General features: G+C 43.6%; 1 long non-coding RNA gene across 1 annotated transcript in view; it reads left to right on the top strand.

Moving 5' to 3' along the window:
* Positions 1 to 8,018, top strand: part of LOC132659384 (uncharacterized) — a 31,675-nt gene extending 23,657 nt beyond the window's left edge. Inside the window, exon 4 of the long non-coding RNA XR_009599778.1 lies at positions 7,841 to 8,018. This is a non-coding gene — a long non-coding RNA (uncharacterized LOC132659384). The remainder of the gene's footprint in view (positions 1 to 7,840) is intronic.
* Positions 8,019 to 13,783: the final 5,765 nt, after the last annotated feature.

A 13,783-nucleotide genomic window follows, 5' to 3' on the forward strand; every position in this document is an offset into this window, starting at 1 on the left:
ATTTTGCCTCTGGGGTCAGTTTAGAAAAAGTTTTTAAAAAAAAAGAAAGAAAGAAAGAAAAAATGATATAGTTTGCATTTTTAAGTTACTTTTTTTAAACATTAAGAAATCAGTATCTGAACCAATACTTAAAACATTTTTAATTGTTTCTCCATCCACAAAGAGCCTCATCTTTTGGGCTATTTTTGTAACACTCCATAACAAGCCTATATTATAGTTTCGGACTGTAGCATTGAACTTTTAAACAAATTTTGGTATTGAGCAAGACCTTTTTCGGCTGGTTTATTTTGTCCTTCCTTTGCTGACCTTGTAAACTACTTAATTGCGAAATGTGGCTTGTCTCAGAGTGCCTCTTAAACATTGTATTCTTTAAAATAGAGATTTTCCATTGCACGGGAGACCAGCAGCCATATCAACATACTCGCACAACAAAGCAAGGCTCCTCACTTCCACTTACTTAGAGACATATGGTTTTCATCAGCCACTTCTCTCTTCTTGGCAGAAAAGCTGGCAAGGGTTTAAATTTTATTTAGCAAATAGTCCATCCCACTAACACCAAGCCCCCACTCTGTTCTATCTCTTCCGCTGTCCCACCTGACCCTGCCTCCTTCTCCATTGCCAGAGTGTGCCCCCAGTCTCCTGCCAGGCAGACCCAATCAATTGAATCACCCACCTGCCGGGTCTGGTCAGCGGAGATCTGAAGCAGAAAAACAGCCAGAAGGCCTCTGGGAATTGGAGAACAAGCTGAGTATGAACGGTCTCTTAGAAGAGAGGGTGTCTGAAATTAGATCAGCCGGCCCAGCTGGGAGCTGTTCCTCACTGCTGCAGAGAAGGGGCAGCTGATGAAGACGGCTCGGGGCCTGGAGACCACTGCCATTTGGCGTGTCCTGCCACTCCCTTGCCATGGCCTCCCCCACCCTCTGCTCTCACCAGTTCTTACCCTTTCTGACATCACTGTGAGGGAGTCTTTTAAACATAGCAAAGTTGGTGAGTCTTCATTCTCCCTGACCATCCTTCCCCCAGAGGCTGGCTGAGCCCCACTGACATGTATATGGCCAGAAAGAAGTGCCTGAGTGCTGGTGAGGATGGCCCTAGACTAGACTAGAGGGTTCCCGCTGGTTTAGCACCCTCACCAATGCCATATTTGTTGCAACAACTAACCATTTCTGCCTCCAAACATACCCTGAATCCATGCACGTTTCTCTACCTGCGGAGGCAGAGGCTGTCCCGGCTCCTGGCCTTGGTGATCAAGGATGCTGGGGTTCTGAGGGGCTGGAGGAAGGCTGGTGCAGCTGGGCCACCGTGATGGAGGGAGAATCACTCAGGATGGGGCTGTAACATCTGGGGGATCAAATTCATTCAGACTGCTTCCCTCCAGGGCCCAGAAGGCTCTGGAGCTCTGATGTAGACATGTGAACATTTCTTGAGACTTCGCATCAGCTGGATGCCCTAGTGGTGAGACTTGCTGGGGCTCACGATTCTTTGGTCATGTAAGGCTGCAGGAGCCCTGGGATGGAATCACACACTGTGAGACCCTCAGCCTCATAGAGACAGAGTGACCCAAGCAGACAGCAAGGATCCTAGGACTTTTAAGGAGGAGCGAGAATAGGGCCTTCCTATGGTCCCCTTGGCTGATTCTCCAACTTGGGAACAGCAAGCACTGGGAAATAAGGAAACAGGCCTGAGCTGTTTTGAGAAAGCACGTGTATCGGGGTCATAGGATAGGGCTCGGGAGGTGCTGACGAGGGAGGGGTGGAGCCAGAGGGGGGAAAGATATTTCAAACTAGGCAGGTGGGGCCAATGAAAACATCTCTGGGCTATACTTAAACTTGAGCAGCAGGAAGGCAAAAGCTGTGATTTAAACAACCAACGAAATTATTCCAGCACTTCTGCTTTCCAAGGAGGTGGCATAATTCATATCAAAGGGATGGTGAATCTTCACCTGCCTGCAGAGACTAGTGGAGGAAGGAGTTAAGACTAATAATTTGACTGTGTTGAGGGAAAAAGCAATTTCCAAACTGGCCCTTAATGTCTTCTGGGCAGGCAGAGATTGGCCCTGAGGTGGTCTGGGCAGAGGATGGGGGTGAGCTGCTCCCAGGAGAAATGATGCTGTGGGAGACTGGCTCGGGGTGAGAGGGCAGACGGGCAGAGGGGGAGTGAGGCTGGAAACACAGTGCATGCTGTAGGGGTGGGGAAGAGCAAAGGAATATCTGATATTGACCTTGAGGGGGTTTTCTGTGAGAAGATGCAACACAGCTCCCCCAGTTGTGTCTGTATGCACGCATGCTCAGTTGCTCAGTCATATCCAACTCTTTACAACCTTTGGATGGTAGCTCCGCAGGCTCCTCAGTCCGTGGGGTTTTCAGGCAAGAATACTGGAGTGGGTTGCCATTTCCTCCTCCAGGAGATCTTCCAACCCAGGGATCGAACCCACATCTCCCGAGTCTCCTGCTTTGCCAGGTGGATTCTTTACCACTTGTAAGAAAATGTGTCACAAAGACCCTATGCTAGGGCTACTTTAGGAAAATCAAGGGAAAGTACCTATGCTTCATATTTGTCTTGACACAGGGCAGAGAGAAGAAAACAGCTTCATGGGGCAAAAATAGGAAAAAGAGGAGAGAAAGAGGGGGAGAGAAAGGAAAGGAGGGAAGGAAGCAAGGAAGGAAGGGAATTATTAATAATTCAATAGAAACTGATAAGAGGGGATTGGGAACAAATCCCCTGAAAGTCTTGCAGAAAAGCCTGAATTTCCCTCTACTGTGGGTTGAGGGTTTGATCCGTTTTCCCTTGGAGAGTGAAGGGCAAGGTGAGGACTTCCCTGATAGTCCAGTGGCTGGGACTCCACACTCTCAATGCGGAGGGCCTATATTGGATCCCTGGTCAGGGAGCTAGATAGCACATGCTGCAACAGTGTTCTCAGACTGCAACTAAAATCTCCTGCTGCTGCTGCTAAGTCGCTTCAGTTGTGTCCGACTCTGTGAGACCCCAGAGACGGCAGCCCACAAAGCTCCCCCATCCCTGGGATTCTCCAGGCAAGAACACTGGAGTGGGTTGCCATTTCCTTCTCCAATGCATGAATGTGAAAAGTGAAAGTGAAGTTGCTCAGTCGTGTCTGACTCTACGGGACCCCATGGACTGCAGCCCACCAGGCGTCTCTGTCCATGGGATTTTCCAGGCAAGAGTACTGGAGTGGGGTGCCATTGCCTTCTCCGAAAAGCTCCTGCAGGATACAGCACATATTGAAGGTCCTGCAACTAAGACCCAGTGCTGCCAAATAAATGAGTAAATACTTTTTTGAAAGAAGGCCAGGTGACCCCATATGGCCATAGTACTTGGGCACACCCACCATGGTAGACAGAGAGTTTTAATCTATTGTGTAACTTACTAAGTGATGGGGAAGAAGAAACTGAGCAGGGCCTGGTGAGGGCTCAGACAGTCTCTAAAGGGCACTTGAGAGGATCCATCAACTAGGAGTTTAGAATCCAAGCCTGTTCTTTGGAAGGAAGGCCCTTGGCTCACTGTAACGGAGAGTGTTATGGAAACCCTTGTGAGATCTGGAAGGAAGTGGGCTCACTATTCCTTTCTACACACGCACATGCACACCCCTTCAGATAATGAAATGGACACGTTTAGCCTGAGTGTCTCCCTGCACTCTTCCCCTTGATGTTTCTTGAAATCTCTTAAATTATAAATCGGCTCATTAAGATGACTGAGTGGCCAGTTAAGATGACTGAGTGGTTCCATCAGTATTTCAGGCAAACCTTGGGATCCTTTTGGCCAATCAGGAGGACACCCTCCTTTCTATTTTCCCTTCCACTTAGAAACTGAAGTCATTCAAGGTGCTGGCCTCTGAGAATTCCCTGTGATTGACAGGGAATTCAGGGGATTGACAGGAAGATGCTTCATTCTTTATAGAAGTAGATGCCTCAAGTCATGAATTGCTATGATCAGGGTCTGCTAAAATTTCTCCCCAGCACCTGATCCATGGATATCAACCTTTTATCTTGATTTCTACAGAGGAGACTCCATCATGTCCTGAACTCTAATACAACCTTGAGAGGAGGGGGTCCCCAAGGACATTGGTGGGGAGGACATTTCCTCCTTCTAGAGGAGGAAGACCCTGCAGGGAGGGGTCTAGAAACCATCTCAAATGTCAAATGAACCTATTGAGTCTAAGGAAGAGAAAGTCAGGGAGAACACACAACTGTCAGTGAGAATTCTCCATTATGAGCAAGAGAAATATGACTTATTTGGTTAAATAAGGAAAAAAAATTATTGGTTCATGTGTAAGGGAGGATTGTGCTGGCTTCAGGAGTGGAACCCTCTCTGTCTTCTAGAAGATGGCAATCAGCTCTGTCCTATTCAAACAGAATAGGTTCCCCCACAGGAAAGAAGGGGTCTGTTACCACAGGAGGATAGGAGAGGTACTGGCCAGACAAAATAGCACAAGTCCACTCCAGCTGACTACAAATTTATGAGATATGCATCTGGGTTTTTTTTCTATATAATTCAACTTTGATCACATCACCATCTTGCTCAGTATCCTTCAGTGGCTCACCAGCATCTACAAGATAAAGTCCAGTTTCTTCAAATGACTTACAAAGCCCTTCATGCTCTGCCCCTGGTTCTCTGCTCAGCTGCACCTCCTACCACTCTGCCCAGATCTCTCCCCAAGTTACCATTACACCCAGAGCCAGGCAGATATTGGTCCCTCTGCCTAATGCATGGGCTAAGCTCTTTCCTAATTCTCTACATCACAGCAAAGCACAAGTCAACAGCATTGCCTGAAATCTTAGGGAGGAAGAGAAGTACATACCAGAAAGCATCCTATCCCTGCCCTCAGAATTGACTCTCCTCCCACCTTCAGGCACCTTCTAAGTATCCCTCTTCCATGGAGTTCAGGGCTAAGCAATGATCCCACCCTCATCCCAGCTCCTGAAAGTAGTTTTCCCCGTCTCACTCCCAGCTAAGATCTGCCTCTCAAGACCTCTTGTCCTGCCCTAGAATTTGCCTCTTCTATACATTACTGGCAATAGGAATATCAAAACAAAATATCTGCCAGAACACTTTCCAAAAGTCAGAATGGTCAGGTTAATGCAGCGCTTTGAGAGGGACGCCAAGTCCTGGGTCTAGGTTGGGCTGCACCAGGCCCGGTCGCATTTCTTTGCACAGTTGCTTTCTCCAGTCCAAGTTGAAGAAGTGAGCACTTCTCTCCCACATTCTTCTCCATCTCAGCTCCTTATCTTGTACAAACAACTGATCCCAGAGAAACACACACCACTTTGCAAGAACACACCAGCTTCAAGCATAGTGTAGTCTGATTCCAAATTAGGAGATGGTGGTGCTCTAAATAAAACAATGCTCAGAGGCAGACTTCTACAAATCATTCAATGTATATTACTAAAGGGTAATAACATTTTAGATTAAGAAATCTCCTTTAGGGCCTCATAAGTGTGTTCCCATTCTCACCAAGAATGATAGGTTTTTGCTTTGTATTAGCATAGCTAAAAGGGCCTACTCAAGTGGGGCATTCAAAAACAAAAGGAACATCTTCCATAAATCAAATTTTAATCTCCATCCTAAAAGACAGGTAGTTTGCAATCCTAAAATGTCATTTTGTTTCCAGTTCAAAAGCAAATCCAACTTACTATAAACTCATTATAAATTATAAAATGTAGTTTTATAATTCCAGGACAAAGGACAACAAGGAAAGAGATTGGGTGAAGACTGATTTCAAAGTTTTGTCAAGGGAGCCATATCAAGACATCCAATAAAAACATACAAATGAACAGATGTGGGAATTTCCCAGACCTGCTCCAAACAGTGAAACATTGCATAGTTATTTTAAATTTTATTTTAAAACACGGCTAAACTCAAAAGCAAAAAAAGAAAATTTCTAGACACCAGAAATGAAACACAAACCTAAAGCTATAGAGCGTCAGAAAGGACAAACCCAAAAATGAGTAGATGGAAGCAACAGTGAAATCATCCCAAAAGAAGCCTTTATAATGCAGACAGCATTTACAGGACTCTTGTGGAAAATAACCGCTGTTAAAGATGAGCTCACAGACAAAAAATACAAAATTATATGTGAGGAAATCCAGTGCCAAGATGGATATTCCACTGACCCAACAAATGGGTTAATTAACACCAGAGGAACTACAGACTAAAAAAAAGTGATCTGAAAGGTGACTTGTTTAAGAGTTTAGAGTGATAAAGAAAGGCCTATATAATAAGAGTAGAAAATTATGAAATAATGACAAGAGGATTTTGGTTATAATTGTGAGGTGTACGTTTCTCTTTGTAGTTGCATTTCATTTCATGCATTTTGAAGTTTTATGAAGTGCATAGAATTACTTAGAATCACTTAGAATTACTATGTTCTCCAGGTGAATTAATCCCTTTATCACTATGAAATAACTGCTTTTATCCTTGGATATAGTCTTTGCTCTGAAATCTGCTTTGTATGAAATTAATATAGCCACTCTAGCTTTCTTTTGACTAGTATTAACAGATTTAGGTATATCTTTATCTAACCTTTCACTTTCAAGACAATCTTTTTATTCGTCTATTTATTTTGGGGAGTTGTTCTGGGACTTTGTTGCTGCACAGCCTTTCCCTCTAGTTGTGGCGAGCGGGCTACTCTCCAGTTGCGGTGCACAGATTTCTCACTGTGGTAGCTTCTCTTATTGCAGAGCACACGGGCTCTAGGGCAGGCAAGCTTCAGTAGTTACGGCACAGAAGCTCAGCAGCTGAGGCTCCCAGGCTCTAGAGCACAGGCTCAGTAGTTGTGGCGCATGGGCTTAGCTGCTCTGCCACACGTGGGATCTTCCCAGACCAGGGATTGAACTGGTGTCTCCTGCATTGGCAGACATATTCTTTACCACTACCCCCAGGGAATCCCTAACTTTGCCCTTTGAACCTATTATGGATATAATTAAAGTGAGTTTCTTAAACAATATCCTTTGGGTCATACTTTAAAAAAAATCTCATAATCTATATTTTTTAATTGGGACATTTAGACCCATTTACACTTAATGTAAATGTTGTTAATATTGTTGAGTTTAAATCTACTATTTTGCTATTTGAGTTCTATGTGTCCTCTGTTCTTTGTTCTCGATTTCCACTTTTTGGAGCTACTTACTGTGTTTTATGATTCCATTTTATCATAGATCTACTTTATTTATAGGATATTATGTGCTCTTCATTTTCCCATAGGTCTACCTCCTTCTTTTTAACTCTGGTGTAATATTCCATAATGTGGATATATCATAGCATATTTAACTATTAATAGAAATTTAAATATTTTTTCAATTTTTAAATATTACAAAAAGTTCTGTTAATTAACATTTTTATGTATATCTCTTTGTGCTTTGAGCATCTCTGAATAATCAAATTCAGAAGTATAATTTATAGGTCAAAGGATGTGTATTTTTTCATTTTGATGGAGTCTGCCAATTTGCCCTCCAAAAATATCTGTATCAATTTGTTCCACCAACAAACAGTAATTTCTTACCTCCTTGGCACCCCTAGATAGAATTTTATTTTATTATTTTTAGTCATTCTATTGGGGGAGGTTGTCAGTTATTATTATTTTAAATTTCCATGTCTCTGTTTTTTTTATAATATTGAACATATTGACATATATTTATTGGACACGTGTACTTCTGTGAATTGTGTATTGTTATCGGCAGAGTTGTGTTCCCTCGCCCCCCACCCCCTGCTCCTGCAAATTCATATGTTGAAATCCAAACCGCTAGCATCTCAGATGTGACTATATTTGGAGACAGGGCCTTCAAAGCAATAAGGTAAGATGAGGTCATGTGGTGTTTCCTTATAGGAAGAGATTAGGACACAGACTTTGTGTGCTCAGAAGGATCATGTGAGGACACGTAGAGAAGGCAGCCATCTGCAAGCAAAAGGAAGAGGTTTCAGAAGAAATCAAACTTGCCAACATCTTGATCTTGGACTTCTAGCCTCTTGAATTGCAAGAAAATAAATTTCTGCTGTTTAAGCCACCCAACATGTGATAGTTTCTCATGGCAGAGCTAGCAATATACACACATTCGTGTGAATATGAATACATGTGAATATACGCATATTCATATATCTTGCCCATTATCCTCTTGAGCAATGTTTCTTCTTATTGCTTTATAAGAGCTCATTATATATTTATTTTATTATATACATAAATATATACATACACACGTATATATAAAACAGCCTTTTGTTTAGGGTGACCACATAATGTATCACTCAAGCCAAGAAGACACCTTGAGAATGACAAATGCTCGAGCAGATGGGACACCATGACAGCAGGTATAAACAGAGCCAAAGCTTTTCATTGTAAAAGTCATCCTGAGAAAACTAGAGTGTTTGACCACCATACTATGATCTGTTGTATTTACTGCCAATTTTTTCTCCAAGTATATTCATTACTTTTAAATTTTTAATAGACTTTATTTTTAGAGCAGTTTTAGGTTTGCAGAAAGTCTCCCTATTTATTAACATCTTGCATTAGTATGGTAATTTGTGACACTATGAACCAATATCAATACATTTAATAACTAAAATGAATAGTTTACATTAGGGTTGGCTCTCTGTGTTGCATAGTTCTGTGGGTTTTGACAAATACGTAAGTCATGTATCAAACATTACAGCATGGTACAGAAGAGTTTCACTGCCCTAAAAACACTCTGCACTCCATCTATTAATCCTTCCCTTCCTCCCTCAGAACTTCTGACAATCACTGATTTTTTTTTACTGTCTCTATAATTTTGCCCTTTTCAGAATATCATACAGTTGGAATCACATAGTATCTAGCTTCTTTCAGTTAACGATACGCATTTAAGATTCTTCCATGTCCTTTCATGACTTGATAGCTTCTTTCTTTTTATTACTGGATAATATTCTACTGTAAGGATGTATCATAGTTTGTTTATCCACTCACTTATTGAAAGATATTAATATCAGGGTTTGTTTCCAGTTACTGAGTAATGAACAAAGCTGCTCTAAAGATTTATGTGCAGGTTTTTGTGGTTTTGAACTCATTTGGGTAAATACCTAGGATTGGGATGGATGAATTGTACAATAGCCTATGTTTAGCTTTGCAAGAGACCGCCAAACTGTCTTCCAAAATGACTGCACCACCTTGCATTCCCACCAGCGATGAATGAGAATTCCCATGTCTCCACGTTCTTGCTAGCATTTGATGTTGTCAGTGTTTTGGATTTTAGTTTTAGAAAAAGTCTGAAGCTTTTTCTACCCAACCTTCTTTCCTTCTTCCTTTCCTTTCACAGATGTCACATCTAAATTATACTCTGAAGGTTTCCCTACATTCCCGTTCCTTTTCCCCTTTATCTTTTACATGCATTGCCCCAACAAATTCCCTGACCTTCTAACTCCATCTTGATGTCCACTTCCTAAAAGATCTAAGCAGATACAACACATGAAACTTTGAGACACCTAGAGAAAAAGGCAGCACAGCCTCCATTTCACTAGCACAGATCCTGGCAGAGATGGTGTAGTTTTAGAATAGCATCCATGGCAAAAACTTACTACTATCTGACAGCTTCCAGACTGCAGCAATGACATCCTTCAGTGGCTCACTTCTGCACTGTGACTTTGGAAGTTATTCTGGTAAACTCATCCTAAAGTCTTTTCCTCCAACACTCCTTACAGTTCTGGCAGCTATACATAGCTTCCATAAATATCTTTCTGATTTAAAATAGTAAAATGAATTCTCTTTTCAGAAAGTAAAACCCAAACCCAATATACTATCTAATTTAATTTCTTCCAAAGTGGGTGATCTATTGTCTCAAAACCATTCTTGAATACTCAGCCTTTTCCTAATGATTTAAAATGCTCTTTTCTCACACACTAGATTTCCATGCATCTATTTCTTTACTCTCTTCCATTGTTTGGTTTATCTGTTCATATATCAGTATCACTCTGAATTGACCACTTTATCAATGTCAATCACTCAGTCGTGTCTGACTTTGTAACCCCATGGACTGTAGCCCACCATGGTCCTCTGTCCATGGAATTTCCCAGGCAAGAATACTGGAGTTGGTTGCCATTTCATTCTCCAGGGGATTTTCCTGACCCAGGGATCAACTCCAGGTCTCACTTTATAATAAATGTTTATATGTAGAAGAGCTTTTTCCTTCTTGTTCTTACTGTCTCAAAATTCACCGGGCTATTCTTACTCATTTTTCCTTCTAGATGACTTTTAGAACTTACTTGTAAAATTCCATTTTTAAAACCTTATTAAGTTTTTATTGGGATTTCCCTGAATTTATAGATTAATTTGGAAAGAATTTATGTCTCTACAATATTGGATCTTCACCAGGATTCATTTGTATTGGGGACTAGCTAAATGGCTTGGGAGTGGGCCTAAAACTTGAATGCTCAGGCTGTACCAGATAATTAACTGAGTGGCACCCCACTCCAGCACTCCTGCCTGGAAAATCCCATGGGCGAAGGAGCCTGGTGGGCTGCAGTCCATGGGGTCGCTAAGAGTCGGACACGACTGAGCAACTTCACTTTCACTTTTCACTTTCATGCATTGGAGAAGGAAATGGCAACCCACTCTAGTGTTCTTGCCTGGAGAATCCCAGGGACACGGGAGCCTGGTGGTTTGCCGTCTATGGGGTCGCACAGAGTCGGACATGACTGAAGCGACTTAGCAACAGCAGCAGCAGCAGCAGCTCATAGATATCTTAGAAAGACCAAGAAAAGTTTTTCAGAATGGTGGGAAAGCAAGACAGGCCACCTGGAGTTAAGGAGTGGTTTAACGATGATATATTGAAGGATAAATAACCATCACATATGTAAAGGGAAGTACTTTAGGCCATATACTTGGCTGAGGGAGGGACTCTGGAGACATTAAATTCTTCCATGTGCTGATATAACTAAAAAGGCCCCCAAATCCTGGATGGCATCAAGATGGAACCAAAGGGGAAACGACACTGAGGATTCCGGAGAACTTGAAGCCAGGGGGCAATGGAGGAAATATCCTGTTTCTGGTTTCTTGGAGACCAGGATAATGGATGGTTCTTCCGTATCAGGCGGATAACACAGAAGTACAAGGTGGGCCTGGTAAAGGAAGACAGTCTTCTCGGAGAGTCAGGAAAAGAAGAACAGCCTTGGAAGAGACTGGATATGGGCTGAATCAAGGTTTACAGAGTTGAGACATCCCTGTGCAAGATTCATCTGCACTGGTGACCACAGATGAGTCCTGTGTCCAGTTGGCAAGATTAGAAACTTCCGTTCTTCTTGATTTCAGTGGCTTGCATGTGTATTATTATTGCTGAGTTACTGAAAGCAGAGAAAGAGGATTCATGGGTGTTATATCTCCTTCTCAGAACCAGAGCTTCAAGCCCTGGCTGATGGGAGAGGAAGTGTCAGAGAAGGCAAAGTGCTAATCTGACACCTGCTCAGAGCTCTTCTACTGGAATGTTCTCCAGAAGTCTTCCAGACTGAGCCACAGGCTTCTGGAGCAATTTGGGTCCCTGCAGCTGCTGCTGAGCTCCAAAATGGACCTTTCCTCTTCTACCTTTTTATTACAAAAAAAAAAAAAAAAAAAGATCACATCTGGATAATCCTTCAGAGTTTGTATTCGTTATCTCATTTGGCCTCCTAAAGACGCTATAATTTAGATGTAGTTATAACTACTGATTGGCAAACTCAGCCTTAGAGAGATTATTTGACTCACCAAAGGGCACAAAGCTACTAAGTGACAGAGCCATTTGCTTATTCAGCAAATATTTTCTGAGGCCCTACTCTGTGTCCAACATTCTGGAGACCCAGAGCTGAAAAAACCCTTTCCGAGTTGTCAGGGAGGTCCCAGCCTAGTGAGCAGACAGGCTTGTGGACGGGCAAATTTCCCTGATGCTGGGAAAGATTGAGGGTAAGAGTAGAAGAGGGCAACAGAGGATGAGATGGTTGGGTGGCATCACTGACTCAATGGCTATGAGTTTGAGCAAACTCCAGGAGATAGTGAAGGACAGGAAGGCCTGGCGTGCTGTAGTCCATGGGGTTGCAAAGAGTCTGGCACTACTTAGCAACTGAACAGCAATTGCCTCACTGGTGGTCATGACCACTACAGAGGCTACACAGAAGCAAGCCCCCAGGAAGTCCTGGGAGAGTCTTCACAGACACAGAGGCAGCGTTTGAGCTGAGACTTGAAGAATGACTAAGAATTTTCCAGGGAGAACAGTGGAGAGGTCGTGTTTTAGGAAGGAACAGCAGGGGCAGAGACGCCCGACATGAGAGGACGAGGGAGGCGCAGGGAAAGTGCAGGCTGTGGATCCCAGAATCACACGGCAGCAAGGGGCAGTGGAGTGGTCTAGAGACAGGGCATTCATTCCATGGCTGACGTGTGCACCAGACACTACCCCAGCTAAGCACATACTAACCCACGGCATCGTCCCCTTGTCTAGGCTGCGACCCCTCCCAGCAGAGTTCACACTCTGAACCCCCATGGGACCAGGCTGAGGCTACCCCTGTGGGACTTTGTCTGTGTCCTCCCTTCCCCGTCCCCACGCACTCTGAGACCACACTTTTGACAAATCCTCTTCTCGGGGATTGCGCCTAGGGAGCCACCCCAAACACCTGCTTTGTTATTTTCAATCACTTATAAGAGCCTGACACCATGCTATGTATTTGTTCACAGTCCATCCCCTTCCACATCAGATAGGGCCTGACCCATCTGATTCCCTGTGGTTTCTCATGCCTGGAAGGGTGCCTGACACATAGTAGGTGCCCAGAATATCCCTTGCTGAATAAATGATCTCAGTGAATTCTCACAATCACCCTGTGAGGTAAAAATTATCATCCTATTTTACAAACGAGGAGACTTGCCTAAGCAACACAGTTCACAGCATGGCCAAGGGTTCCGAACTCTGCCTGCACGACTCCAGACCAAAGCTTACACTGTAAATCCAAGCGCGTGTTTACAATCTCCAGGACATTCCAGGCTATCTCCCACCTCCTAAGTGCTACTGAAGCTGCTTTTTTGGCAAAGAAATGTCCTTTCTCACCACCCCCACACCCCTCTTCCACAAACACAACTGATCTACACAGTGCCCCTTGAGCCCCTTTGGCCACTGGACAGCTTCCATCAGGTGGCTCTCTCATGTTTGTTTCTGCTTTTTCTTCTGTGAAGTTCTTTAGGGTAAGACCTTGCCACATTCATCTCTGCTTCCCTAGCACCAAGTGGGGTCCTGGCAGAAGGCTAGCAATCTGTGAATATTTGTTAAATGAAAAGAAGGTATGGGAGGGAGGGAAGGAGGAAGGAAGAGTGAAGGAAGAAGGAAAAGATGGAAAGAGGAAGGAAGGATATGACCAGGGCAATGGGGATTACAGAGTCAGGTCCAGCTCTGGTCCATTAACGCCAGCACCGTCAAGGTCTGCCTCTGGGAGTCTCTGCTTCTTAAATGTTTGCTGATTGACAAAATGTCACTGACAGTCCTTCAGCGTGCACAGGACGGTTTCATATAACTTGATGTTAAAGGCAGAACAAATCACAATATTTGTACATGCCCTCTCCCCAGAATGGACACATGGTCATCTCCCTAATAGCCATCCCATCCCCTTCATACTGGGCATCAGCCATGCTGTCTGGCTAGGACAATTCCACCCCAGCTCAGGGGTCTACAGGCAGATGGGTCCAGTAGAGAGAGACGTAGATGGGGAATCCAGAGATCTGGGAGCCCAATTCCATCTGGGCCAAATTGGCAAAGTGACCCTGGGAAGGTCCTTCCCCTCTCCCACAGATGGT

This window comes from Ovis aries, chromosome 3 (assembly GCF_016772045.2).
Source record: "Ovis aries strain OAR_USU_Benz2616 breed Rambouillet chromosome 3, ARS-UI_Ramb_v3.0, whole genome shotgun sequence".
Taxonomy (NCBI): Eukaryota; Metazoa; Chordata; class Mammalia; order Artiodactyla; family Bovidae; genus Ovis; species Ovis aries.